Source organism: Tenrec ecaudatus, chromosome 9 (assembly GCF_050624435.1).
Source record: "Tenrec ecaudatus isolate mTenEca1 chromosome 9, mTenEca1.hap1, whole genome shotgun sequence".
Lineage (NCBI taxonomy): Eukaryota > Metazoa > Chordata > Mammalia > Afrosoricida > Tenrecidae > Tenrec > Tenrec ecaudatus.
This window is the reverse complement of record NC_134538.1, coordinates 110,710,823-110,737,799: the sequence shown is the minus strand read 5'-3', so window position 1 is coordinate 110,737,799 and position 26,977 is coordinate 110,710,823. Positions and strand designations below refer to the sequence as shown.

The following is a 26,977-nucleotide window of genomic DNA, read 5'->3' as shown; positions in this document are numbered from 1 at the left end:
GTCACACAATAGAATACTATTCATAGCAAATTCATAGCAAACTTAAAATCTGTTCATAGTGAATACCTTTTTGCAACAGCACAAAAAGTGACTGCACACATGGACTTCCCCAGATGGAGAACACAGAAGTCAGGTTGACTACGTCGGTGGGAAGATCCAATGGAGACACTCAATAGCTTCACCTCGAACAGACCAGGGGCAGACTGTGGTGCAGACCATCATTTGCTCATATGTAGGCTTGAGATAAAGCTGAAGAAAACCAAATAAGTCACCTGAGCCAAAATATGACCTTCTCTCTATCTCACCTAATTTCAAGAACAGATTTGACACGTTGATTACTAATCACAGAAGACCTGAGGAGCCATGGGAGGACATCAAAACCATCAGCAAAAGGTCATTGAAAAGACAGAAGAAAGAAGAGATGAAAGTGGATGCCAGAAGAGACTCTGAAACTTGCTATTAATAATAGAGTAGCTAAAGCAAATGGAAGAAAAGATGCATAGAAAATTTCAAAGGACAGCTTGAGAAGACAAAGCTAAGTATTATAATGGAATATGCAAATTTTACCTAGAATTAGATAAGAAAAAGGAAAGAACATGCTCTGCATATCTGAAACTGAAAGAACTCAAGAAAAAAATTCATGCCTTGAGTTGCAATTTTGAAAGATCCTGTGGGCAAACTATTGAATGATGCAGAAAGCATCAAGAGAAGGTGGAAAGAGCGCACAGTCACCGTACCAGAAAGAACAAGTCAACGTTCTACCATTTCAGGGGGTGGCATAAGAGCAAGCACCAATTGTGCTGAAGGAAGAAGTTCAAACTGTAATGAATACATTAGCCAAAAACAAGGCTCCAGGAATTGACAGACTACTATTGGAATGTTTCAGCAAGTTGAAGAGGGACTGGAAGCACTCACTCGTCTATGCCAGGAAATTTAGAAGACAGTTACTTGACCAATTGACTGGAAATGATGCATATTTTGCCTATTCCCAAGAAAGATTACGAAATAGAATGCTCAGACTATAGAACAATATCACTGATATCACACACAAGTAACATTTTGCTTAAGATCATCCTGCAACGGTTGCAGCAGTACATTGACAGGAAACTGCCAGAAGTTCAGGCCAGATTCAGAACGAGGCTGTGGAACCATGGATATTTTCTGATGTCAGATGGATCTTTGCTCAAAGCAGAGAATACCACAAAGATGTTTACTTGTGTTTTGTTGATTATGCAAAGGCATTGAAGTGTGTGGACCATAGTAAACTGTGGATGACCTTGACAAGAATGGGAATTCCAGAACACTTCCTTGTGCTCATGAGGAACTTGTACATGGATGAGGAGGCAGTTGTGCAAATACAACAAGGGCACATTGCATGGTTTGAAATTAGGAAAGATGTGCCCCAGGGTTATATCCTTTCACCATACTTGTTTAATCTTTATGCTGACAAATTGTCAGAGAAGCTGGATTATATGAAGAAAAATGTGGCATCAAGTTTGTAGGAAGGCTTATTAACAACTTGTGAAATGCAGATGGACACAACCTTGCTTGCTTAAATTGAAGAGGAATTGAAGCACTTGCTGATGAAGAGCAAGAATTGCAGCCTTCAGCATGAATTACAACTCAATGTAAAGAAGACCAAAATTCTTACAACTGGATCAATAGGTACCATCATGATCAGTGGGGAAACGGTTAAAGTTGGCAAGGATTTTGTCTTAGATTTACAATCAATGCTCATGTAAGTAGCAATCAAGAGAACAAATGATGGAGTGCATTGGGTAAATCTGTTGCAGAAAACCTCTTTAGATTATTGAAGAGCAGGGCTGTTTCTTTGAGGACTAAGGTGTGCCTGACTGTGCTAGTTTCATAATCTGGTGTCAATTTGGGACTTGAGAGGATTAAGAGTAAAGGGGTGGAGTCTAGTCTGTCAATCAGGTCATAGCCAATGAGGCCTCTGTGTGGGCATGGCCTTTTCCTAAGGATTCTGGGAACTCCTGGATTTCCTCCTTGGAAATCCCTGAAAGATGCTCTACTGACAAGACACATGGCGCCACACCCTGGGAGCTGGAGAAGCCACATGGACCAACCCTGATGCAACCAGACCTACAGAGCTGGAGAAGCCATGTAGAAATGCTTACAATGTCAAGGGATCCACAAAACTTTCAACCCACTGGCCTGTGATCCTCCTGCATTTGACATCATTGCATGTATTTGATGAGTCTGAAGAGGACTTTATAGATTGGTATCAGACATTTGGGCTAATGTTGGACTTATGGACTTGATCTGAACTGGGCAGAGACATTTTCTCAGTATTCAATTGCTCTTGTATAGAAACCTCCTTCTTATTCACATATGAGTCTCTATGAATTTGTTTCTCTAGTCTACCCATACTGACACACTGACCCAAGCCATGGTATTTTCCATTGCCTCATATGCATGGGAAAATTGGACCTTGAATAAGGAAAACCATAGAAGAAGGGATGGATTTGCATGGTGGTGCTGGAGAAGAAGATTGAAAGTACCATGGACTGCGAAAAGGACAAACTGCTCTGTGTTGGAAGAAGTCAGGCCAGAGTGCTGCTTACAGGCAAGGATGGCAAGACTTCATCTTACATACTTTGGCTATATTGTCAGGGGAGACCAGTTACTGGAGAAGGACGTCACGCTTGGGAAAGTGGTGGGGCCGTGAAGGAAGAGAAGGCACTCTGTGAGATGGACTGACACAGTGGCTGCATCAGTGGGCTCAGGCATAGGGACAATTGTGAGGATGGCGCAGGACCACGCAGGGTTTCTTCTCTAATGCACAGGGTTGTGAGGGGCAGAGTTGACTGGATGACACCTAACTAGAGCAGACCCAGTCACCCCGTTCCTGCTGTTCCCACTTTGCAGGCTTAAGAAATGGAAGCCCTACGACGTGCCGTGGCTCAGCAGATGAAGAAGCAGCCACACCAGCATTATTAGACACTCATCGTTTCTTTCAAATCTTTTCTCAGCTTGATCTTATTCTCTAAGGACTATGATTCTCTGATTGTAGTTCGACTGGATCAAGAATTTGGAGGGATTTTTTTTCCTATTCCTGAACTGAATATTTCAGAAATCAGTATATTTAAATAATTTAAAGGAAATACCTAAAATGATGGTTGCTCTATTACTGTCAATTATAAGGGTTAATTTTAAGGACCTTTTTTGATCAACAGGATATATATAAATAGGCATGGCTAAAGAACGATAAAGAAACTGATGCCCAAACTAGTCCCTTCCAAGACTTACGTCCTTTCTCTAACCTCCCTCCTAACGGTCGCCACCACCATGTTGGGGGTCAGGTAGACAGCAATTTCTTGGATTCTGTGACTATTTCCCCAGATAGAAAGATCACCTGTGTGTCAACATCGAACTGTCCTCAGGTTGAATGTTTGTAAAAAAAATATTTGGATTAATGTATTAAAGGGGTCCTTATCTCTTAAAAGAGGTTTGGCTTCAGAATCTGGTTGTTTGCCCACTCAGATGTATTCTCCTATAAAAGTTTATGATCGGTCCCTAGAAAAAAATCCAGCAGTCAGGGCAGAAGCAAGCCGGTATGGAACCTCACTTAGGGCTGGCTTGCTGACCACTCTCTCCCCTCTTCTCTGTCCTTTTATGGAGTCCATCCTGATGTCAGAGCTTCTACCCTGGATTAGAAGTAAGAATAAGATGCCAGGCCTGGGGCAGAAAGGAGGCTTGGCAGTCTACCACCATGGGGAGGGGGAAGGTGAGGGCACAAGAAAAATTCTGAACTATAATTCAGGGAAAGGACGAATTGCTGCTCTTGGCTATTGCCAGAGGCCACATTTATACAGCGGCGTAAATTGGGAATTACCTGGATTAGGAGTAGCATTTCTCTTACGTTACAGAGCTCTCCCCTAGCCCCTCCCTCTCAGGAAATTGGTTATTTTTATATTCAGGAAGTCTCTGGGTTACAAAAGTCAGATTACGGGAAATGCTTGCTTGCCTTTATTGTTATGCAAATTTGAAGTGCAAATATGGCACTTTAAAACAGTTGCCCCAGCCCCTCTTGCTACAGAGTCTTCCTCACAGTCACCTGTACTTGTTGCACGTACCACTTTTAAACACTGAAAAACTCACACTAAAACCTTTTGAGATGGAAGAGCCAGTAACATCCCTCGCAACTTAAAAATTATTTGAGAGCCATAATATACTTTTAAAAAATATTATCTGAATAGCCTTCAAATGAAATTATGATTAAAAGTAAATGATAGTTTTACTTGAGCCACATGTATTTTACCAAAAGAGCCACATATGACTGGAGAGCCAGTTTGCCAATCCCTGGTCCACAGGGATACTAAGGTGAATTGAAATTTGTATTGCTAGTGTGCTAGTGGTCAAATTTTTCTTCCAAAATCCTGTACACTTAAGATGGTTTACACTAAAAAATGTGTACATATAATGTGTGTTAAATAAAAAGCTGCCTTTATCCTGTAAAAAAAAAAACAATATTCCAACTCTTAGGGGAACATAAAATACATTTAACTTACATATTGTACTTAAAGACATTTAGCAATGGCCCTCCTCTCTAGCCCAGGAGCTGCCAGTAAAAGGAAGTTAGTGGTTAAAGGGGAGAAGGGAACCTGCTAGAGTCTCGTTTCTGTACTCTACCCGAGAAACCACAGGTTACAATATTGCGAAGATAGGAACCTGTTTCTGTACTTTATCCGAGAAACTGCAGGTTGCAATATTGCAAAGGCAGGAAACAAAGAGTCATGCTTCAGTCTAAGTGATCAATCATCTGAGATGCTATGGGAGAATTGAACTACCTCAATTAAATATAGAAGGGGGCTTCAAAAATGTGTGGGAAAACTCCATTGTCTTTCAATTCCATTTTCCACAAACATTTTGAAAACCCCTTGTATTGTTGAAGAGTTGTAGATACTTTACATTCGATCCATACTCCGTTGAAAAATCTGCTTGAATTTCTGCTCAATTGAGCAATTTGTTTCTCTTTTATTGTAGTAAAGGTGGGTGGGAATTACTTTGAAATAGGTCTGACTTTCTCAGGGCAAAAGAGAAAAGAAGAGAGTTTTTCTCAGCGTGAATGAGAGGAATCTGGGAGGAATGAGCTCTGCATGAAGTGCAAGCTACAGATACCAAACCCCAGCCGTTCTGCTCAAGTCGGTTCCAGTCCCTAGCTTCATATTCCATTACTTTGTACGAATGTTCCCCCTGAGGAAACTCAGTCGCCATACCTGTACACCTTCTAACACATCCAAGAGGGGATCATGCTTTTCCATATTTTAATATTTTCTAACATCAGACTTCTCCATCAAACATATCTTTCAAGAAAACATCCGGATGCTAATTTAAAAAATAAATCAACAGATATTCCCAATTTCAAAACAATGTGTCAGTAGAACTTCATCTATGAAGAACTCTTCTTATTTCTTAGCAGAATTGGAGTTGTTAGGGGACTAGTATCGCACCTGTTAAATAAACAAAGGGACACACTTACCTGCATCTCCAGGTGAAGTCTAGAGGTGGAAGCAGGCGATTCTTAGAAAAATGTCTGTTTATAGAACGGACAAAGGAGAATCAAGAAGTATAAGCGGAAATAACAGATGAATTGCGTTGCCCTCTTGATCCTTTGGCAATCAGTAACCAACTCTAAGCTTGTTCAACAGTGCAGGTTTTTCCAGAGCCCAGAGAGGCCTTCTGTGAGATGTGCTCTGTGTGTGTATGCGTGAGTGTGTTAAGACTATGCAAGTATATAGCAGAGCATTTTTCATTCCAACAATTTCTGCATGTACAATTTGTGCTTACTTTAATATTAGAATTCTCTTGAAACTGACCAGACTGGTTCATGAGCGTTAATTTTAGATTTTGCTAGATTTTGTCAAACACTGCTAATACGATAAATTTAATTTTATTAACTGATTAGGGGGAAATACTCATTGAGTGTTTATTCCTCAGAGTGCATCAGTTCTCCATTGTTTTTCTGTATTTGTACTATGTGATAGTATGTTACTGAACATTGATCCCCAAGTTCAGTGAAATCAAGTTGGTGTCTTGAAACTGACAATAGGAGAAGGATCAGGGAGCTTCCAATCATGGGAAAGTGGAAACAAAAGATAATGGAATGTCCCCCAAAACCTTTTGAAGTCCTCTTGTATTTACACCAATGAAGTCAGCTTGTGCTATAAACTGCGTATTGATTATGGTCTTGTTGGTTGTCCACTCTAGACCTGGAGTAGACTTGTTAGAGAAAATATTAGTAATGCAGATCCCCATGTCAGGGTCTGTGCCTGCAGCTATTTCACTGGGAATGGTGCAGGCAGCTGAGGAAATAGTTTCCCAGCATTCTTAATTATTTGGACTTATTAGAATAATCTACCTCGTGTATGAAAGACTTATTTCAGCATAATTAGCCTCAAGAAAAATCGTATCATTTAACTTTAATTCTAAAGCGCAAAGTTGATTCAAATGATTTTCAGGGTTTTATAGATACTGATAAAGAATCAATGTCATTATCTTGACAACTATAGAAAAATTGATAAGGAAGACAGTTGCCATAATTCTTGCTAATATTAAAAGACACTTTTCAGTTTAATGAAAACAATTTGCAAGAGAATGAGAAACGGTTCAGCAGCAAAGATCTAAGGGCATTACATTAACTGAGAAATGTTGATGAATTGGGATGAAACTGTTTTTGAAACTTTGGTTGAATTATAATCCTGATTGGCTATGGGCTATGGATGCAAATGCTGGTCAAGAATCAATGAAAGCCTTCTGTGAGGCTCTATCTCTCATCTAAAACTCCAAAATACATGATTGTATGTTTTATTCGTAAATGATTTGCTACACACCCTTTATATCCCTAACATTTTTAGTAACTTTGTCCACTGACACTGCTCCACGTTCGGTTCTAAACTGCCACAATAAAGTGAATAATACAGTAAAGTGAGTCATGTAGTCCCCCCCCCCCAGTGCATAAAGGGTTTTGTTGATACCATATTGTCGTTTCTGACATGTGCAGTGAGCATCTTAGGAAAAGGTGTGAATACTGTAAGAATCACTCACATGTAACGTTGAGGCACTAAGGAGCACATGCTGGCTGTCATTGGACACAGGGTTGCCACAGACCTTCAATCTCAGAGCAGCTCAATAAAGCAAAGAACGATATAACTGTATATAATAAATGTTCTCTAAGAGGGCCACTTGTTAAACATTTACCAGATGAGCATGGTGTTCTCTAGAGGGCAGAAAGTGTCTTTTGCCCTCAAGAACTTACATAAGACAGCTGGGTTGGAAGCTGTGGACTTGATGCTGACGTGGCCCAACAATGGTAGCATATGTTTCAAGCACATCCAGGCAAATTTTAAAAACGGTATCTCTAGGTTCTTGCATTCTTCTCTGGTGCTTGTCTTCCAAGTTCTGGGATCAACAGTCTGGAACCCTCAGACATTCCTCAGGAGGCTGTGTGATTGCCTTTGAGTTTTACAGGGACTCATCCACTACAGTCCCCTGACCGGTTTCCCTGCTGTTGACCTCCTTGCCTGGTGCTCTCAGCCTCAGCCTGGAGGGAATGCTGCCAAGGAAGACCAACAAACCCAACACTGGGTAAACTCATGTCCGTATCTGAAGTGTGACTAAAGGCCGTATTCTGGATGGTTCCCCCAATCTTTTTAAAAATTTTTATTTGGGGCTCTTACAACTCTTATCACAATTCATCCATCCATCCATCCATCCATTGTGTCAACACTTTTGTTTATCTGTTGTCATCATTTTCAAAATATCTTTTTACTTGAACCCTTGGTATCAGCTTCTCATTTTTTTTTGCTCCCTCCCTCATGAACCCTTGATAAATTATAAATTATTTTTGTCATATCTTATGTCGTCCTCTGTCTCCTTTCACCCACTTCTGTGTTGTCTACCCCCTGGGGTGTGGGCGATGTTATAGATTGATCATTGTTTCCCCATCCTCCCCTTACCTTCCCTCTACCCTCCTGGTATCGCTACCCTCGTGCTTGGTCAGAGGGGTGGTAGTTTTCTATGTATAGAAATAGCCGCATGCTCTATATACTATTTTACCACTCGGGTAGGCCAATTGTTAAGCGCCTCACTGCTCTTGAAAGGTCAGCGCTTTTGAGCAACCCCGCGTCCTCTAGGAAGACAGGACTCACAGTCTGCTTCTGAAATGTCACACAGCCTTTTAAGCACACAGAACAGTGCTGCTCTGCACACACAAAGTCCCCTGATTCAGAAGCAACCCAGGGCAACTCACGACAACAAACATGAACATAGATGAAGCCTTGGCCATTGGTTTTAGCAGCAGAGGTGGTGATGGCTGTGCGTAGAGAGAACCCATTGGGCAGCACTCAGTGACAACGCCAAAGCGCACGGTTCTATGTAAATCTAATCAAACAAACCCAGGCATCACCCACACCAGCTGAAAGCAAACCACAAAATCCCACTCGAACAACAATGAAGCTTTCTCTTTAATGGCTTACTAATTTTTATTTGTATTGAAAGTTAATTTTTTAAAATTTTCCAGCAAATTCCTCTTCAAGTACTATATTGTTATAAATTTATGAGTTGAGGACATGTAGTTGAGTACTGGGAGGGCTTAATGTTTTCCAAGAAGATTAAAGAGCAGCTAATCACCCACCCAGGTGAAAAATTATTTAGAAATGCAAATCTATATTAAAATTTTGTTTGAATAAAATTCCAACTGCTTTCTGTACACATCTGATGTTTAAAAGTATGAACACTGTACATACTTGTTCTTCTCAGCTCATATTTTATATTTTCTGACTATTTCCCTGACTCCCAGAGACAGTCACTGAATCCCAAATGGTGTGGCTGTTGGCAACAAAAGAGACGCCAGGTGATCGCAGGTAAAGAGGAGGCTTCCTGCTTCCTGAGGAGCAAGCATTCTCCACGTGGCTCATTGCATTGGGATTCTCATTACATTGGGATTCTAAGTTGCTTTCATTCGCATATTAGCTTCCTAATTAATTCATCCCTTTAGTTAAGTGATGCCCGCTGGGTGCCTTCTCTGTGCAGGGCACATGGTGCTGGGCTGTTGTGAAGTGCAATCCAATGGGAGATGGCTCTGTAGAAGTATGGGCAGGCTTCATCTTTTTGTTTCTCATGAGTTTTAAAAAGTCATTTGTGCTTACAGGAGACTCTGAAGAACCTAAAGTCCAGCATTTTCCTTCTGTTTTCCCGCGCCGCCAACACTGACAGCAACATACTCTCCATTCTCTTCCCCCCAGCCTGTTCTGACTGCATTTTGTGGGGTTCAGTTCATTTGTTCACGCCGGAATTGAATACATGTTATGTGGTTCCTACAGAGCTGGATGCTGTAAGGTGGCGTAAACATATGCAGGAATTGGTTTGCGCTTATCTGACACTTCTAATTAATTACTTCCCCTTTGGATATGCTTGTATATGCTCTGTATATGCTCTGGCATGGGATTGTAGGTTAGTTAATAAGTATATTGTTCACGCCCTGGATGGCACATTTTAGACATCATCTATTTTGTGAATACGTAATCTAGGCAGGGAAACCTGATAATACACAAAGTGTCTGTGTGTGCTAATGCATACATGCCTTAGGTTTTGTGTCAACTTAGCTGGGCCAGGATTCTCAGAAATTTGCCAATTATCCTCATAGTGTGACCTAACAAGACATAATCGACTTCATGATGGGACTTGGCTGCGAGCAGCCGAAGATTAGGGTGGAGTAGAACCCCCTTACTTGGGCCACAGTCCTGGAAGGAGGTTTCCTTAGGGGAAGCCTACTTCTTATCTACGGAGACTGGAGAGCTGGTTTGCTTCTTGCTGGTCTGAATTCTGTGTCTGACTCATCGACCTGCCGTTCTTTGTACTTGAGCCATCTTCCCACAATACTACCTGCTGACCGGGGCAGCTGCCAGTAGCCTGCCATCTGACCTGCCATTTGATCTGGTGCCCTGGGGACTCTGCAGCCACAGCCTGATGTGCTGACCCGGATGCATCTGTTATCTCTGCAGTCCCTGGCTCGTGGTCTTCTTGCTTACTCGGCCTGTTTCCTCATTTGTCTTCCTTCTTGTGGCTCCACCAATCCTTACCACTATGGTCAAGAGGAACCTCTGTTTAGCACGGACGTGAACAGGGTTGGACTTACCCGCATCTAACGTTTTCATGGTACACATTTCTCTCTCCGTCTCTCTGGTGATGTAGTAGTGGGTTAAAAGATGGGTTGCTGACTGCAAGGTCAGTAGTTCAAAAGCACCAGCCCCTCAGCTGGAGGAAGATGAGGCTTTCTACTTTTGGAGAGAATTACATGCTGAAGATGGTGCTGAGTTAACCACCCGTCCCCTCCTCCCTCTCTCAGCTCTCCAAACAAGACCTTGACTCTTCTGAGATATCTTCAAACTCTGCAAGCCTAATTAACAAGAAAGGTACACTATCTTGTAAGGCCTTGACTTACTTCCTGGGATAGGTAGGATTTTTGTGCCAACCTGGTCAATAGCAACACGTGGGATTAATGAGGTCACAGTTTGTTTAGAGGGAAAAGAGATAAATGCCTCTTCAATTGATCTCGCCCTCCTCTCTCACTGTCTGGTGATCAGAGTGTGCGTGCTGGTGGTGTAGCTAGTTCTCTGCCTCAACCCGTGAGCTACACTCCCTGTGGGCCAGGCCGATCCTAGAGCTTGAGGCTCCTTTGAGACCTGCTTCACCACGCTGCTGATGCATACATCACCTAGGCTTCAGGCTGGTGGATCCTGTCGTGTTGCATTGGCTATGTGCAATATCCCATCCAGGCCTGTTTTGCTAAGCTCTTGAGCTACTGGCTGTTGGTGACCCACCCTGCTGCTTGCTGCCTGTGAGCAGACTCTGCTTGTCTTGCCCCAGGGAGGACTGTGCTGTCTGTTTCCTTGACCTTGGAACCCATAGCCCATGTGTATCGAAGGACTTCCAGTGTATTAACTGTTACAGGAAAGTCAGTTGAAATGAGCCCTCTGTACAGCTGTGTGGACTAATTAGCTGTTATATTCCTTTTTGCTATGTAAACACATATATTATCATAAATGTCCTGGTTTCGTTTCTCTAGAGAACCCTGCCTAACAAATTACATGCAGTTGTGCTGATCCCCCAACCCCATTACCCTGCCAGCTTGATAAAAATGTAGCTACTGTCTGGAGATCCTGAGGGGCTGGAGATGTGGAGCAGAGGTCTTGTCCTCCCTGGGCTGTGGTACTGAGCTAAGTCAGTTTCTGAGAGCATCCTCAGCCGATGGCTGCAGAGTGAACAAACTGCCCACCCCTGCATCCCCATCTAACTCCAAACATGGGAGATACAGCCAGGTGTGACCCGGAGCAACGACAACACATGAATTATGTTCAAATTATTTGTAATTTCTCTGTATTGATCTTCAAAACAACCCATAAAATACCAATTATCAATCATAATAAAAATAACAAGTTATAGATTGTGATAGTTACACTATTTCATGTCAACTTGAAAAAAGAATGAAGGGCTGGAATCTAGTCTGTCAGTTCAGTCACAGTCTGATGATTAGTCTTTGGGGGCATGAGCTTCTCATGAGGATTTCGGAAACTTCCCCTTTCTTGATTCTGACATCAGAAGAGGTGGGTCTCTCTCTCTCTCTGCTTCACATTCCTGCTGACAAGCCACATGGAGCCACACTGATGGCAGCCAGAGCTCTGGACATGCTTCCAGTGCCGCAGGATCCATGGGACTTTCCACCCATCAACCTGTGATCTTCCTGCATTCTGCATCATTGCCAGTGCTGTGTGACTCTAAAGAGGAATTCATGGACTTATATTGGACTTAAAGGCTAATATAGAACTTATGGACTTGATTTGGACTGGGTTGGGATATTTTACTGATGCATAATTACTTCTTGATATAAAGTTCTGTCTTAGGGTTCTCTAGAGAAATAAAACCAGGACACTTATACATATATATAGGGATAGATAGATACAGCATGAAGGAATATAACAGCTAATTAGTCCACACAGCAGTACAGAGGGATCAGTTCGACTCACTTCTGTGGAACAGTTAATATACTGGAAATCCTTCAACTCATGAAGGCTGCTGGGCCCAAGGTCATGGAAGCAGACAGATGAGTCTTCCGTAGAGCAATGCAGGCAGTCTGCCCACAGGCAGCAAACAGCAGTCAGCCAGACGACAGGATCCGACGGTTCCAACCTCAAGGGATGTATACACCAGCAGTGTGGCGAAGCAGGTCTCAAAGGAACCTCAAGCTTTTAGTGACATGGTCCATGGGTTGGGTGTCTCACAGATAGTGTAGCTCACATGTTGAAGCAGAGAACTAGCAGCCGCACGCTGGTCCAATCACCAGAGAGCAAGAGAGAGACAGGCGAGGCTTGGCAAGCCATTTGTCTCTTTGCCCTCCAATCAAACTGTGACCCTATTAAGCTCTCATGTTCCTATTGACCAGGTTGGCGCAATAAACCTTCCGATCACAAGTTCTCTCTTAAACATATATGAATGTCCCTGGATTTTTTCCCTCTAGTCAACCTGGTCTAACATATGGATTAATAACAACAACAAAAAGTTACATGCAGAAGAACCCACAAGGGCATTTCTACTATATCCTATGAGTCGGAGTCGATTCATCGGCACTGAGTTTGGGTGATTTAAGGCAGGGAAAGCCAAACAGTTACTTGATCACACCACTTTTCCATCATTAAGTTTATTTTATCATGCATGGTCTTATGAAGGTCGTATGTGAGAACTGTCGCTGCTTACTTCATTCAAAGTATCAACGAAAGAAAAAGACCTTCAGTAGCAGTGCGGTGTTTGACTGTCAGGTGCACGGAATGGGCTCTGTGCTGCTGGGTTATGGGACACCTGGGTGAGGCTGTGCTTAGTGCTCTGGCGGACACTGGACTGACTGCTCTAATCGTCGCCTGTCGCATGAGATCTGGGTGAGCGCTCCATCAGTAGAAGGGGAGTTTCCCTGGGGTGTGCTTGGCCCCCAGAATGGAAATGGATGCTCCAGATGGCTTACTCTCCCTCTCTGGTCCTTCTAGTCATCATCTGACCTCTGGCCCTTGGCATAAAGAGCCAGCCCTCTGCCACCTGACCTGCCAATTTGGGGAACCAACAGTCCCTGAAACTGAGTCAGGAGAAGCTTCCAGACAGATGCCTGGACTTTCCCAGCCTTCAGGACCTTCACAACTGCATGAGGCATTTTCTTGCATTAAGTCTCTCTATAAAAGGAGCCTGGTGTCGTGGGCTGCACACTGAGTTGTCAGCCACAAGGCCAGCATTTCCACCCACCAGTCGCCCTGAGGGAGCAAGATGAGGCGGCCTGATCTCATGAAGGTTTTTTACATCTTGAAAGGCCAACATGTCAGTTCTATAGGATCACTATGAGTCCAAACCAACTCTGTGGTCATTTAAAAAAATGTTTCCCTCTTCATAGGTATGTGTATTCCACTGCATCACCAGAGCCCCATGTAGGACTGGCTGTCTGGTCAGCGCTGGTGGCATAGCGGCATAGTGGCATAGCGGCATAGCGGCTACATATAGCGGTTGATATCCGTGAGGTTAGCGGTTCAGAACATCTGCTCTGAGGGAGAAAGACCGGGCTCTCTACTACCATGAGCAGTTAGAGCCTCAGAAAGCCACAGGGGCAGTGCTGACCCCGCTCGTGGTGGGCCGCTGTGAGTGGGCATCCACTTGATGGCAGTGAGGTAGAGCTTTGATGAGCCCTGGTGCCACCTGGGAGCCCAGAGGAGCAGGCTGGCTTTGTCCTGCAGGGGCGCTGTGAGTCCAAATCTACTTGATGGCAGTAGGCATTTGCATTTCACTCGCTTGCTCCTCTAGAGAATTTCTAGACAAAATGCCAAAATAGTCTTGTGAAAAAAAAAAGTGAAAGTGATGTGTAATGTTATTTCAATGACATGTATATGTTTAATTCTCTACTATATAGATATCATTTTTAAAGGTACATTTTCTTATTTGGTATGTCTTGTTGCGTGAATTGACGCAGTGGTCAATCACTGGCTGTCAACTGAAAGACCCATGAGGTGAGTCCCCCAGCCACTCCCGGGGAAGAAGCTGGGGCTGTCTGCTTCTGAGGAGATTACTGCACGGGGAAGCTTGTAGGGTGCATCTACTCTCTCCTACAAAGTTGTTCTGAGTGGAAATTGACTAGACACCATTGGCTTGGTCTTTTTTTTTTTTTTAACAATTTATTGGGGCTCATACAATTCTTATCACAGTTCATACATATACATACATCAGTTGTATAAAGCACTTCTGTACAGTCTTTGCCCTAATCATTTTTTTCTCCTCTTTTCTTTTTTTACATTTTATTAGGGATGGCTTGGTCTTACTAATTAATGGCAAGGATGGATCTAACTATAGATCTTCTTAAACCTGGCCTTTTATTTTCTAATATGCTTTATGTTCTATCAAGTCCTACTAACTATGACTATATATATGTGTATATATATATATATATATATATGCTCTACCAGAGCATATAGGAAATGCTCCAGAATTCCACAGAAGTGATTCGTTATAACCTTCAGGAAAGCGCAAACTAATGATCACATTTGATTTATGCCACTTCATACCTTTAAGGAGCCTTGGTGGCATAGTGGGTTATGAGTTGGGCTGCTTAGCTGTAAGGTCAACAGTTCAAAACCACCAGCTGTTTCAGGGGGAAATGATGAGGCTTTTGCTCCTGTGCAGAGTTGCAGTCTCAGAACGCTACAGAGGTGGTTCTGTCCTGTCCTCCAGAATGGCAAAGAGTTGGAATTGACCCCGTGGCAGTGAGTACCTCTTGTCTTCCCATTTTAATGCAGTTACACCCTTCCAAATTAAGTTCTGGTAAAGGGGCAACTGGAATAAACATATTACATTGTAAGAAAATATGTTTAATATTGGACAATGTAGAAAATTAGAAGTAACATATTATCATACCTGGGTAGTTTAATCACATTATACAATGTGAATAAGTTGATAGGATAGGTTGTGTTTTTGACAGGTTGAAAATAAAACGTAAGGAAGATTTAAAAAGCCGAATTCCAAAGCCGCTGCCATGACCTTTCAGTCTTTCCAGGAGCAGACAGTCCCATCTTGTTCCTCCGGGCCGGGTGGTAGGTTTGAGCCTGCCCACCTTGCGGTAGCAGCTCGATGAGCAGCCCACAGAGCCGCCGGCGCTCCTGTAAAGAAGACAGAAAAAGCTGAACACGAAACGAAACAAAAACAAAAAGCATAAAACAAATTACCAATAGCAATGTAATGGAGAGCGAAAACAATTCTGAGAAGAAAAGTTTCTTCCGTGACTTCTCTGAGCACCTGAAGATGAGCTATGGAAGTCGGCCCCATTTTAGGAGTGATCTAGCATTGCGTAGCAAAAGAAATATAAATATTTTACGTGATTCCTATCCTAGTGATGATTAATTTTTCTGGTTGAAGACATTTTTGTTTGTTATTTGAGTGTAAACTGTCTAGTGTGGTGTTTGGAGTTTGGGTTAAATAAACTTGGGTCAGTGTTCTACTTTGTCCGCTAGGTGTCAGCAGAACATTATACTTATTTTGGAACACGCTCTGCAAGTATTTGTTCTGTGACATCCACAAAGCAGCCGAAAGGAAATTTGGGGAGTTACTTAGGAAAAGCAGGATGGTCGAAAGAGAGACTGAAATCGAGGCTAAAATCGAGGATGGGGTGTGCGTACGGAAGCTCTAGTGGGAGTGGGAAATCACCAGCCTTCTTAATAGTTAATTCTAATATTCTGATAAAAATGTTCCAAATTATTTTCACTCAGTTAAAGAAGCCTGTTCTCCCCAGGGCTGTTGAATGGAGAGTAATCCACTGTTCCCCAGCAGAGAGCCACACGTGAGAATCGTCTGAAAGCAGTTCCTAGACGGGTTCAGCAGCTCTGGGACTCAGCTCACGGCCAGTCAATTCTGACGCACAGAGCAGCTGCAGGACAGGGTAGAACTGCCCCTGGGGTTCGGAGACGTAACTGGAACTGTTTACTCTTTGCCGTTGTTCTCTGGAGGAGCAGCTAGTGATTTCAAACTGCTGAACTTAAAGATACCTGTCCAGTTTGTACCCAGTACCCCATCGGGTCTAGTCTGGGATGTGGCCGGAGAATATGTATTTCTTATGAGACCGAGGGCCACACCTTAAAGCACATGGATGTCAAGAATCTTCATGCATCCATCATCAAGGTTCAGTAATTATCAACATCTCACCCATTCTGTATTCGTCTTGCTTTTTTCTTGTCATGTATTTTCAACTAAATGTGCATATTTATACTTACCATTTTAATATTAAGATTTAATCAGGGCACTGCGGGCGCGCTCTCTTTCCGCTTGCCCGTTCCACCTGGAGGAGGGCCGTAGGCAACCATGGCGCCCAGCCGGAATGGCATGATCCTGAAGCCCCACTTCCACAAGGACTGGCAGCGGCGTGTGTCCACGTGGTTCAACCAGCCGGCGCGGAAGATACGCAGGCGCAAGGCACGACAAGCTAAAGCCCGCCACATCGCCCCGCGGCCCGCGGCCGGCCCCATCCGGCCCATCGTGCGCTGCCCCACGTGTGCTATCACACCAAAGTCCGTGCACGCCGAGGCTTCAGCCTGGAAGAGCTGAGGGTGGCCGGCATCCACAAGAAGGTGGCCCGCACCGCACCATCGGCAACTGTAGACCCCAGGCGGCGGAACAAGTCCACGGAGTCCTTGCAGGCCAATGTGCAGCGGCTGAAGGAGTACGGCTCCAAGCTCATCCTCTTCCCCAGGAAGCCCTCAGCCCCCAAGAAGGGAGACCGCTCTGCGGAGGAACTCAAACTAGCCACGCAGCTTACTGGACCTGTGATGCCCATCCGAAACGTCTAAAAGAAGGAGAAAGCCCGGGTCATCCCGCAAGAAGAGAAGGACTTCAAGGTCTTCGCCAGTCTCCGCATGGCCCGTGCCAACGCCCGGCTCTTAGGTATCCGAGCGAAAAGGGCCAAGGAGGCTGCAGAGCAGGATGTGGAGAAGTAATGTTGCCAGGGCCTTTAATAAACTCTCCCCACACACACACACACACACACAAAAGATTTAATCAGGATTTAGCACTACTTTTGAGGAAAGGAAAAGTTTTGATTTAGAAGCTACTGTTTTTATATGGACACCACAATAAATCTAACCTCGCCAATATAGCATATTTCATAATATTTAAAAATACACTTTTGTTAAAAAAGAAGAAATTGTTCTCTTCAACAGTTTTATTGGCATATAATTCACATAGAATACAATTCAATAGTCCAATCACATCAAGAAAAGTTGTACAAACATCAGCACATCAGTTTTAGAACATTTTCTCCATACTCGTTATTAGCTGCCCAGCCTCCCCTGTCATATCCCCAAAGAACCATTAATTTACTATTTCTACAACTTGACCTATCCTGGATTTCACATACAGAAAAACATTTTAAAAACCCTAAAACAATAACAAAGTAAAACATTAAAACCTCAATTGAAAAAAAAGCATAAAATACTAAAAACTAGAAAAAATTCCAATGGATTATAATGGAGATCAAATGATAGGATGCTAAATGTTAACCTAACTGCATCGGCAGCAATCCGCTTGGAATACATTATTTTTTAACCACCTTAGAAACAAAGTATCTCAATGACTTTATTGGTCCTTTAGTTACTAAAATGTTTTGAGATATAGAATCAGAGACCAGCACCGTTTGTGCTGTTGCTTTACATTGATAACTTCACATCACTCTAATCTATTTATTAAGGCAGGATCTCTTTTTAATGAGTAATTTTTTTGTTTGTTTAGTTGGTTTTTTGCGATATTTTATGATTTGGGGAATCTGTCACTTTCAATTTTTTATTTATAATTTATCATTCTGAATATTCATTTTAATATTCACTTTTTGAACAAGGTTTATTTTAATAATTTAGTTCTCATTTCCTAAAGAGCCATCTCCTTTAAATTGGGTAAAAGTCAAGTCTCTCAGACCTGAAAATGGCCCCTGTCAGTGAGATCATGTTTTTCTTTCTTTCTTTTTTTAATCGTTTTATTAGGGGATCATACAATTCTTATCCCAATGCATACATACATCAGTTGTGTAAAGCACATTTGTACATTCATTGCCCTCTTAATTCTCAAAACATTTGCTCTCCACCTAAGCCCCTGGCATCAGCTCCTCATTTTTCCCCACCCTCCCCACTCCCCCTTCCCTCATGAACCCTTGATAATTTATAAATTATTATTTTGTCATATCTTGCCCTGTCCCTTCACTACTTTTCTGTTGTCCATCTCCCAGGAAGGAGGTCACATGTAGATTCTTGTAATCGGTTCCCCCTTTCCAGCCCACCCTCTCTCTACCCTCCCTGTATCGCCACTCACACCACTGGTCCTGAAGGGATCATCTGCCCTGGATTCCCTGTGTTTCCAGTTCCTATCTGTACCAGTGTACAACCCTCTGGTCTAGCCAGACTTGTAAGGTAGAATTGGGATCATGAGGAGGAAGCATTTAGGAACTAGAGGAAAGTTGTATGTTTCATCGTTGCTACATTGCACCCTGACTGCCTCGTCTCCTCCCTGAGACCTTTCTGTAAGGGGATGTCCAGTGGCCTACAAATGGGCTTTGGATCTCCACTCCACACTCCCCTCCCTCATTCCCTATGATAAGATTTTTTTGTTCTGACAATTCCTAATACCTGATCCCTTCGACACCTTGTGATTGCACAGGCTGGTGTGTTCTTCCATGTGGTCTTTGGTGCTTCTGAGCTAGAGGGCCGCTTGTTTACCTTCAAGCCTTTAAGACCCCAAATGCTATATCTTTTGATAGCCAGGCATCATTAGCTTTCTTCACCACATTTGCTTATTCACCCGCTTTGTCTTCAGCGGTTGTGTCGGGAAGGTGAGCATCATAGAATGCCAATTTAATAGAAGAAAGTGTTCTTGCATTGAGGGAGTACTTGAGTGGAGGCCCAATATCCTTCTGCTACCTTAATACTAAACCTATAAATATAGGCACATAGATCTATTTCCCCATCCTCATGTGTAATGTTTTAAAAAGATGTTTTGCGGCAATATTATCTATTCCCTTCCAATGAAACTGTAGGGGACCTAACATGGTTATTTCAAAAAGGAAGTTGTGTTAGTTAGAACCCTAGCATTTTTAGAACTAATTACAAGCTTATTTCACAAATGAGAATCTGAAGTCCTGACAGGGCATAGAACTTCAGAGCCCAGTCCATTGTCTTAGAAAGGTCCACAGATGATTAGAACCTGACTGTATGGATTAGTTTCTATTGACTGTGCCTGCAGGTTCTTTGAATTCCTTATTGATGTAGATCAAAGACCACATCATGGAATACAACTCAGCATAAACAACAACAGAAAAGCCAACATCCTCAAAATGGAATCAATATATAAGGTAATGATTACCAGGAAAAAAATGGAAGTTGTCAAGAAATCGAAAAGGCATAATGCATTGGGCACTTGTGCTGGAAAAGATGTCTATTAAGCCTTAAAAAAGGGCAGCCATCACTTTGAGAACTGAGGTGTACCTGACCCAAGACATGGTATTTTCAATTGCCTCATATACACGCAGAGCTTTAGACAAGGAGTATCACAGTCCAAAGAAGAATTGAAGCTGCTGAATTATGTTGTTGAGAAGAATAATGACTGTACCATGACTCCAAGAGAAATGAACAAATCTGTTTGGAAGAAATGTTCCCAAGAGCCTTAGGCATGTTGCCAGGAGGGATCAGTCCCGGAGAGGACATTGTGCTTGGTGGAGAGAAGGTCATCTCCAAAGGTCAGCTCCTCAGTGCGATGGATTGACACAGTGGTTGCAACTGTGAGCTCTAACATTGCAACCATGCAGGGCTGAGGCAGGGCTGGACAAGGTTTTGACCTGTGATGCACAGGGGCGCTATGAATTGGACCCAAGTAGACATCAGGTTCGGATTTGGGCTGCTAACCTAATGGCAAGGTCAGCAGTCTGACCAGCTGCTCCTCGGGAGGAAGAGGAAAGACGAAGTTGCCCCATCAAGATTTGTAGTCCTAGAAACTTGGAAAGGGGTAGTGAGAGTCACTTGGATAGCAGTGAGGTTTTTTGGTAATGACAACAATAATTTGAAATAGATTCTATGGCATTTAAAAAATATGCAGACAACCAACTGCTGTTTCTGGGCAGACTCTCACCGGGCTGGAACTTGGATTTCTGGGAGGGAGCAGAGGGAGGGAGCCTGGCAAGGCTGGGGCTGGAAAGTCCGAGGAAAGAAAACAACAGCAAGGAAGAGCTGGGCCAATGACAGGGCTTTGGGGCAGCGCGGGCGTGTACCCCAAATGAGAGAACATCACTGGGAGTCAGCTGGCCAAGCCATGTGGGAAATGCAGTGGTCGGCTCCCAGCGTAGCTTCTTACACTGGAGTGGGCTTGGGCCCTAGACACAGTCAATAAATATCACCACACCCTCCTCCTCCTCCTCCTCCTCCTCCTCCTCCTCCTCCTCCTCCTCCTCCTCTCTTTTCCTGGAGTGCTTTAAATAATGAATAACATCATGATATTTTGCCCTGAAATACAAAGGGCTTCAAATACAAAGAGTTTCAAAAAGATGGTGGAAAAGTGGAATGAAAAGATAATGGACTCTTCCCACAAACTTTTTGAAGACCTTGTTTCTATCTGTTTACATGTCTAAGCAATAAGGACGTCTTTCTCCAACCCGCCGATGCCACTGGCACATGTGATGAGGCTGACGTGGTTTCCCTATGTTCCAATTGGCCGAGCTGTCCCTCGTGCATGGCATACCCTACTCTCACCCCACCCCCACCCCCATCTTTTCTGGAACTCTGCAGGCCGCAGACTCTGCTGGCTGGATTTCTTCTTTTCCCTCTCCCAAGGGTATTCCGGAGGGTCTTTTGCAGCGCCCCCACAGCGACTCGCTTCCTTACATCCCTATCGGCAATTTCAACCGAATGCTACCTCTTCTTGTGAGTTAGGTAGAAAATGATCGCTGAAATTTAGATTCTCAAAGAGAGAAGGCCTCATGCATTTTTTTGTTTTACATTTCTGACATCTATTAGATGCTCAATTAAACTCACATTCTAGCTCCACGGTTCTAAATGAATAGTTTTACATCGACAATTTCTTGAGCTATCATCAATAGCTCAAGTATTTGCTAATTGATCTATAATACTAAGGTATTTTTCCTATTTTTAAGGAATTTAATATACTTAATGAAAAATTTTTAAAAGTGTTTTCAGACTCAGTATTTTGTATTCATTCCCTCACTTCATCTGTTTCCCCTATCGTATCTTATTGCTGATAAGCCTCTTCACTAAATGAAGTTACTTAGAACCTAGAGATAACATTTTATTGTCTCTGCCCTTGAAGCATAAGTTATTTAGGAATCTAGAAAGCAGTGGGACATAAAGTACCTTATATTAAGGATAAACATTGATAGGATCTTTAGTTTAATTAAAACCACAGGTACAGAGCTGGAAAAATAAGCCAGTTTCTGAACAGATATTTAGAAAGTCTACCCTGAGGTCTCTAGTTGACTAGCGACAGCAGAGGGAGATGCCTCGGTTTCTGTGGCCGTCGGCTAGAAGTGAGCGCTTTGTGCACGTCATACCCACCACTAGCTTCTCTTCCAGAGAAGTCTTTTCCAACAGGTAAGTGCTGTTTTACAAAAACGAATCAAAGTTCTTTATTTAAATAAACAATCATCACCCCAAACATTGGGCAGTTTGTTAGTAGAGATCTTATTTCCTTTCTCCTTTGCCTTCCTAAATAAATTCTTTTATCCTGCATTTTAAAAGTAACTGACCTACCGAACTCTATAAAGACTTGCTAATTCTGAGCTCACTGCTGTTGAGTCGGTGCGGCCTCAGAGTGACTCCCTTGGGGGTTTCCGAGGCTGTGACTGGGTGTGGATGTTGAAAGCCACAGCCCAATCTCTCTCTCTCTCTCTCTCTCTCTCTCTCTCTCTCTCTCTCTCTCTCTCTCTCTCTCTCTCTCTCTCTCTCTCTCTCAACAGCAAATCCTTTCCAACTGCCTATCAGGTGGCTAGAAGCTCAATGCAGAAGCACTACCCCACCAGCGCCCCTTTGCCATTATGACCGCTGTCTATAGTGTGCATTTTTTCAATAGACATCGAATACACTAACTACAAAATTCACTGCTCATCTGTTAGTTTGTCCTGCACTGGTGGCTTGTGCGTGCTGAGATGGGGCAGTTATGCAGCCCATCTCACATACCAGCACTGTCAGTCCCCTCCGTGGACAGGTCTGAGAGAGACTAGGAACAAAGATCTGCTGACAATGATGCGCTTTCTCAGGGTCAGGTATTGTCCTTTGGGAATAAACTATGTATTGATCGCCGTGGTTGACTAGACCCTCCACTTCTCAACCGAAGCCCCCATCGGACCTGATCCAGCCTCATGGTGGGCTTAGACTCAAAGAATACTTCACTCTGCTCTCTGCCTCCCCTTGGAAATCAGTGGAAAACTGATGTGCAGAATAGTATGATTTCCGCTCATCAAATCCTCCGCTCTGCAGGAGCATCGTAAGGAAGCCCGTGCTATTCTCTGTCCCCGTTTCCCTGTTTATCCCTTGTCTTTCCCCATCTCTCTACAAGGCCCCTCCAGTGTGCGTTCACGCATAGACTGCTGCCTCTTCCTTCCGCTGGCTTCTCTGAGTCTTCCCTTGACATTTTTTCCTTACTGAAATTTGATACTACTTTCCTTGCATTCCGCTGCCGCAGGGGCTCTTTTTACTCAAATACTCCACATGCGCGTACATTCTAATAAGCCTGCAGGAAGGATGGGGTTCCACCTCCGTCCACATGCTCACTTCTAGCCCCGGGTGGCAGAATTTGGCTTGCGGGCCATTTACTGCTCGTTGGGTAAGGACATGCGGCTCCGAAGTAGAATGGAACTTTTTCAAGGATATTATTCAGTCATCTACATCCTCCTGTCCAGGTGCTTCCACGTGTCTGCTCTCTTCCATCCTTGTCTTAAATGCATTCCGTTCACTGCCACCAAGTCCTCCCTCATCATTCGACCCTGCCCCGCCATGCAGCTTTCATCCCCACTATCCCGTTGACATTGGCTTGATTAGGATTCCACTGCCCCTCAGCTTGCTAAGTCGAATGGCCGAGTTTTAGCTTTTATCCTATTGAGCATGAGAAAGCTTTACATTTTTTCTCTAGATCTCCACTCCGTTGTCCTTCTCCCTCACTGGCCACTGCTCCCAATCTCTTTGCCATGGCATCTGTGTTGGCCTCTTAACCACAGGGCTAGCTGGTCAAAACCACTAGGTGGACCACGGGAGAGAGATGCAATTCTCTACTCCTGTACGATTGATGACATCCTCAGAAATCCACAGAGGCAGTTAGAGTCTGTCCTATGAGGAATGGAATCGATTCCGATGAGTTGCAATCAATTCCATGGTAGCTTGGAAGGCCTCAGTGCCTCAGTTGTCAGACTTGACGTCTTCTCTAGCTATGCTTATTTCTCAGGTGACCCATTTAATTCCTTTAGACAGATCTGCATGCCAAGACTCCCAAACGCTGACCTCCTGATTGGTTCTCAGGTGTGTATATCATGAGTAACTGTGTGCTTAACCAAATCACATAGACGTCTAGAAGCACCTCACATTTATCATGTCCTAAATGAAACTTCCTCCCCTGAAGCTTGGTCCTCCTAAATCCAACTACATCTTATCACATCCGCTGCTAGCCTCCCGACCCAAACCGCTGTAATTTATTCCCCAGATTATTGTCTTTTAACTGTCTCTATCTTCCTCCGCCCATATATGGTCAAGTCTGCATACAGTAAAGTAAGCCACATTTTTGAAACATGTTGGCTCTCTGCTCAGAGCCTCGCCGGACTCCCCTCTCACAGTGATTAACAAGGCAATGTCCTTGCTGAGGCTGATGGGGTGGGTTTATGCACTTGTCCCATTGTCTCTTGGATCTGCCACCACTCGGTCTCCTTCAGACTCGCTCTGAGTCTCATGAGTTAGTCTGTTTCCTCTTCCCTGAGAAACAACCATTGCCCTGCCTCGGATCTGTGTGCTTGTTTTGACATCTCACTGGGCCTTCTGGCCAGCTATCCATGCAGTTTCTTCCCATATCTTTTCAACCCTCTCCTCAAATATGGCCCCATAAAATATGCTTTCCCAGAAACCTAAAAGAGCATCCTGCCCACTGTCTGCCCTTAACCACATGATTCCCCTTCCTGCCCCCAACCCCTGGGGTTTATTATCTTTGTCCTCATGCTAAAATAAAAACTGCTTGAGAGTAGACGTGTTTGCACTTCGTGAGACATTGCTGGCTTTCAAAAAAAATGTTTGTTGAGGGATTAAACTAAACTTTCTAAAGTTGTCAGTTGTTGGGTATTTTGTTTAACCAACAGTTATAACCATTTCCTTATTATATAGAGAGCATGGCTAAATTTGAATTTATAATGACAATTTAAATTATTTAGGAGATGTAATATTTCTCAAATGAATAGAAAACAGCAATTACTAGTCATCTAGATTGCTTCCTTAAAGTATCAAAACAGTTATGCATTTCTGATTATGTGACTTTTTTGAACTCTGCCTCTGCCATTTCATGATTTACCTCCCACTCACTCGCTGCCATCGAGTCGATGTGGACTCATCCCCACCCTGGGGTGACCAGGTGGTGTCATGGGTTTGAAGCTATGAACATGCTGAGGAGAAGGATGAAGCTTTCTACTCTCTTGGAGAGTTAGTCTCAGAAACCCACAGGGGCAGTTCTACTCTGTCCTGTAGGGTCTCTTTTGAGTTATACCGTATAAATGTTATAAATGATGTTATGCTATCAAAAAGATATAGCATCTGGGGTCTTAAAGGCTTGAAGGCAAACAAGCGGCCATCTTAACCAAATACAAGGTGTTGAATGGACCAGGTAGCAGACACCAAGGAACAAAAACCATCATTGTGTGATCACCTTCCTCACATAAATGCTGAAGACGAATGTGTGCATAAGCAAGTGTGGTGAAGAAGGCTGATGGTGTCCGGCAATTGAGAGATATAGTGTCCGGGGACTTAAAGGCTTAAAAGTAAATAAGCGACCATCTAGCCCAGAAGCAACAAAGCCCACACGGAAGTAACAAAGCCCACACGGAAGCAGCACACCAACATAGGTGATCGTGAAGGGCAGAGGAGACCAGGTCTCAAACAACAAAGGCGGGGTGGTGGTGAGAATCACATCACCGTGAATGAGGGGGAGTGCGTGATGGGGACCCAATGCCCATCTGTAGACAGCTGGACATCCCTTCTAGAGGGGTAGTGGGGAGGAGATGAGTCACTCAGAGTTCAGTGTAGCAACAATGAAACTCAAAACCTTCCTCTAGTTCTTGAACACTTCCTCCCCTCCCAATTATCATGACCCAATTCTACCTTGCGGACCTGGTTATACCAGAGGATGTACAGCGGTGCAGTAGGGATCTGGAAACACAGGGAATCTAGGACAGACGAACCCCTCAACACCCGCGGTAGGAGTGGCGACACCAGGAGGGAAGGGGGTGTAGAAAGGGAGAACAGATCTTGGGGATCTATGTGTAACCTCTTCTCTGGGAGATGGACAATGGGGAGGTGGGTGAGGGGATACACCGGGGAGTGTAAGATAAGATAAAATAATTATTTATAAACTATTAAGGGGGAAGGGAGGAGTGGGGGGTGGGGGAGGGGAAGGGAAAAAAGGAAACCGAGCTGATTCCAGGAACCCAAGTGGAAAGCGGATTTTGAGAATGATGAGGGCAATGAATGTATAAGGGTGCTTTACTCAATTGGTGTATGTATGGATTGTGATAAGAGTTGTATGAGCCCCAATAAAAAGATTTATTTAAAAAAATGATGTATGTTTGATGCTTGAATTCTCTTTTGAAAACACGCACTGGCCCAGCCTCTGATAAAACAACTAGCAGGCGAACCATTCCATGCTGACAGCATAGTAGCCCTAATGAAGAATGTTCCCTCGCTCCCAGGGTCAAGTGAAGTACGTCTCTCTACAGCATTTGCTCATTCACCCTAATAATAGGCAACGGCTTCCCCTTCCCCCAGTCAGTGACCATGACAACTCTTCAAATGTAATGTTTTAAGATACTCCTGTAAACAGTTACAGTCTCGGGAACTCACAAGGGCAGTTTTACCCTGCCCTGGAGTATTACTCTGAGTAGGAATCCACTTGACGGCAGTAGTGTTTTGTTTTTTTGTCATTTACCAAGATTATTTTGCCTTCTTTCCTTTTTAAAATCCCGACACACGATGTTCTCTAGCTTGATATTAATTGCAATCTTCATCGTAACTACCCTCTGTCCCCTGTCTGTGTGGAAGATGTTCAACTTGGGTCGCAGCAGTAGATGTCTCTTGAGATATTGCAGTACAACCCTAAAAATACTTAACGTCCTCCCACTCCATCTTTAACATGCCTTTTAAAAAACACTCAGGCCATGGATTACAGTACCAGGCGGAGACTATTGGAAAACAAGTTGAACTATGGTTGTTCATCCTATTGATTAATAAGTATGCTGTTTGCCATCAAGCATCGAAACAACAGCCTCACAAAAACTGAGAGCGAGCATTAACCACAAGAAGTCTATAGAAAACACTGAGTTATTTGTTCCGTGACGACGACTATTAAATTTCCTAACATTTTGGACCTAGGAGACATCTAAGAGACACTCTGAGCTGCTGATTTCACATATGGCAACTCAAGGAGATTATGCTGATTAAGTTGTTCTTTCAGGCTTTCCTTGTGATCTACTTCTATGACTGATGCTTACCTGCAAAGGCCTGTTCCGGGACTCTAGTGACTGGTGGACAAGATAACAGCACTGTACACTATTGTTAGTATTTATAAGCAATCAAATGGATTTAAGAAAAATAATTTATATGAGAATCAATATTCAAAAAATTTGTTTGAATTGATACATTCATTTAAAATA

The 26,977-nt window shown here is 43.4% G+C and overlaps 1 pseudogene; it reads left to right on the top strand.

Annotated features, from left to right (window-relative positions):
* Nucleotides 1–16,342: 16,342 nt before the first annotated feature.
* LOC142456086 (large ribosomal subunit protein eL13 pseudogene) lies at nt 16,343–17,030 on the top strand (annotated as a pseudogene).
* The last annotated feature ends 9,947 nt before the right edge of the window (nt 17,031–26,977 follow it).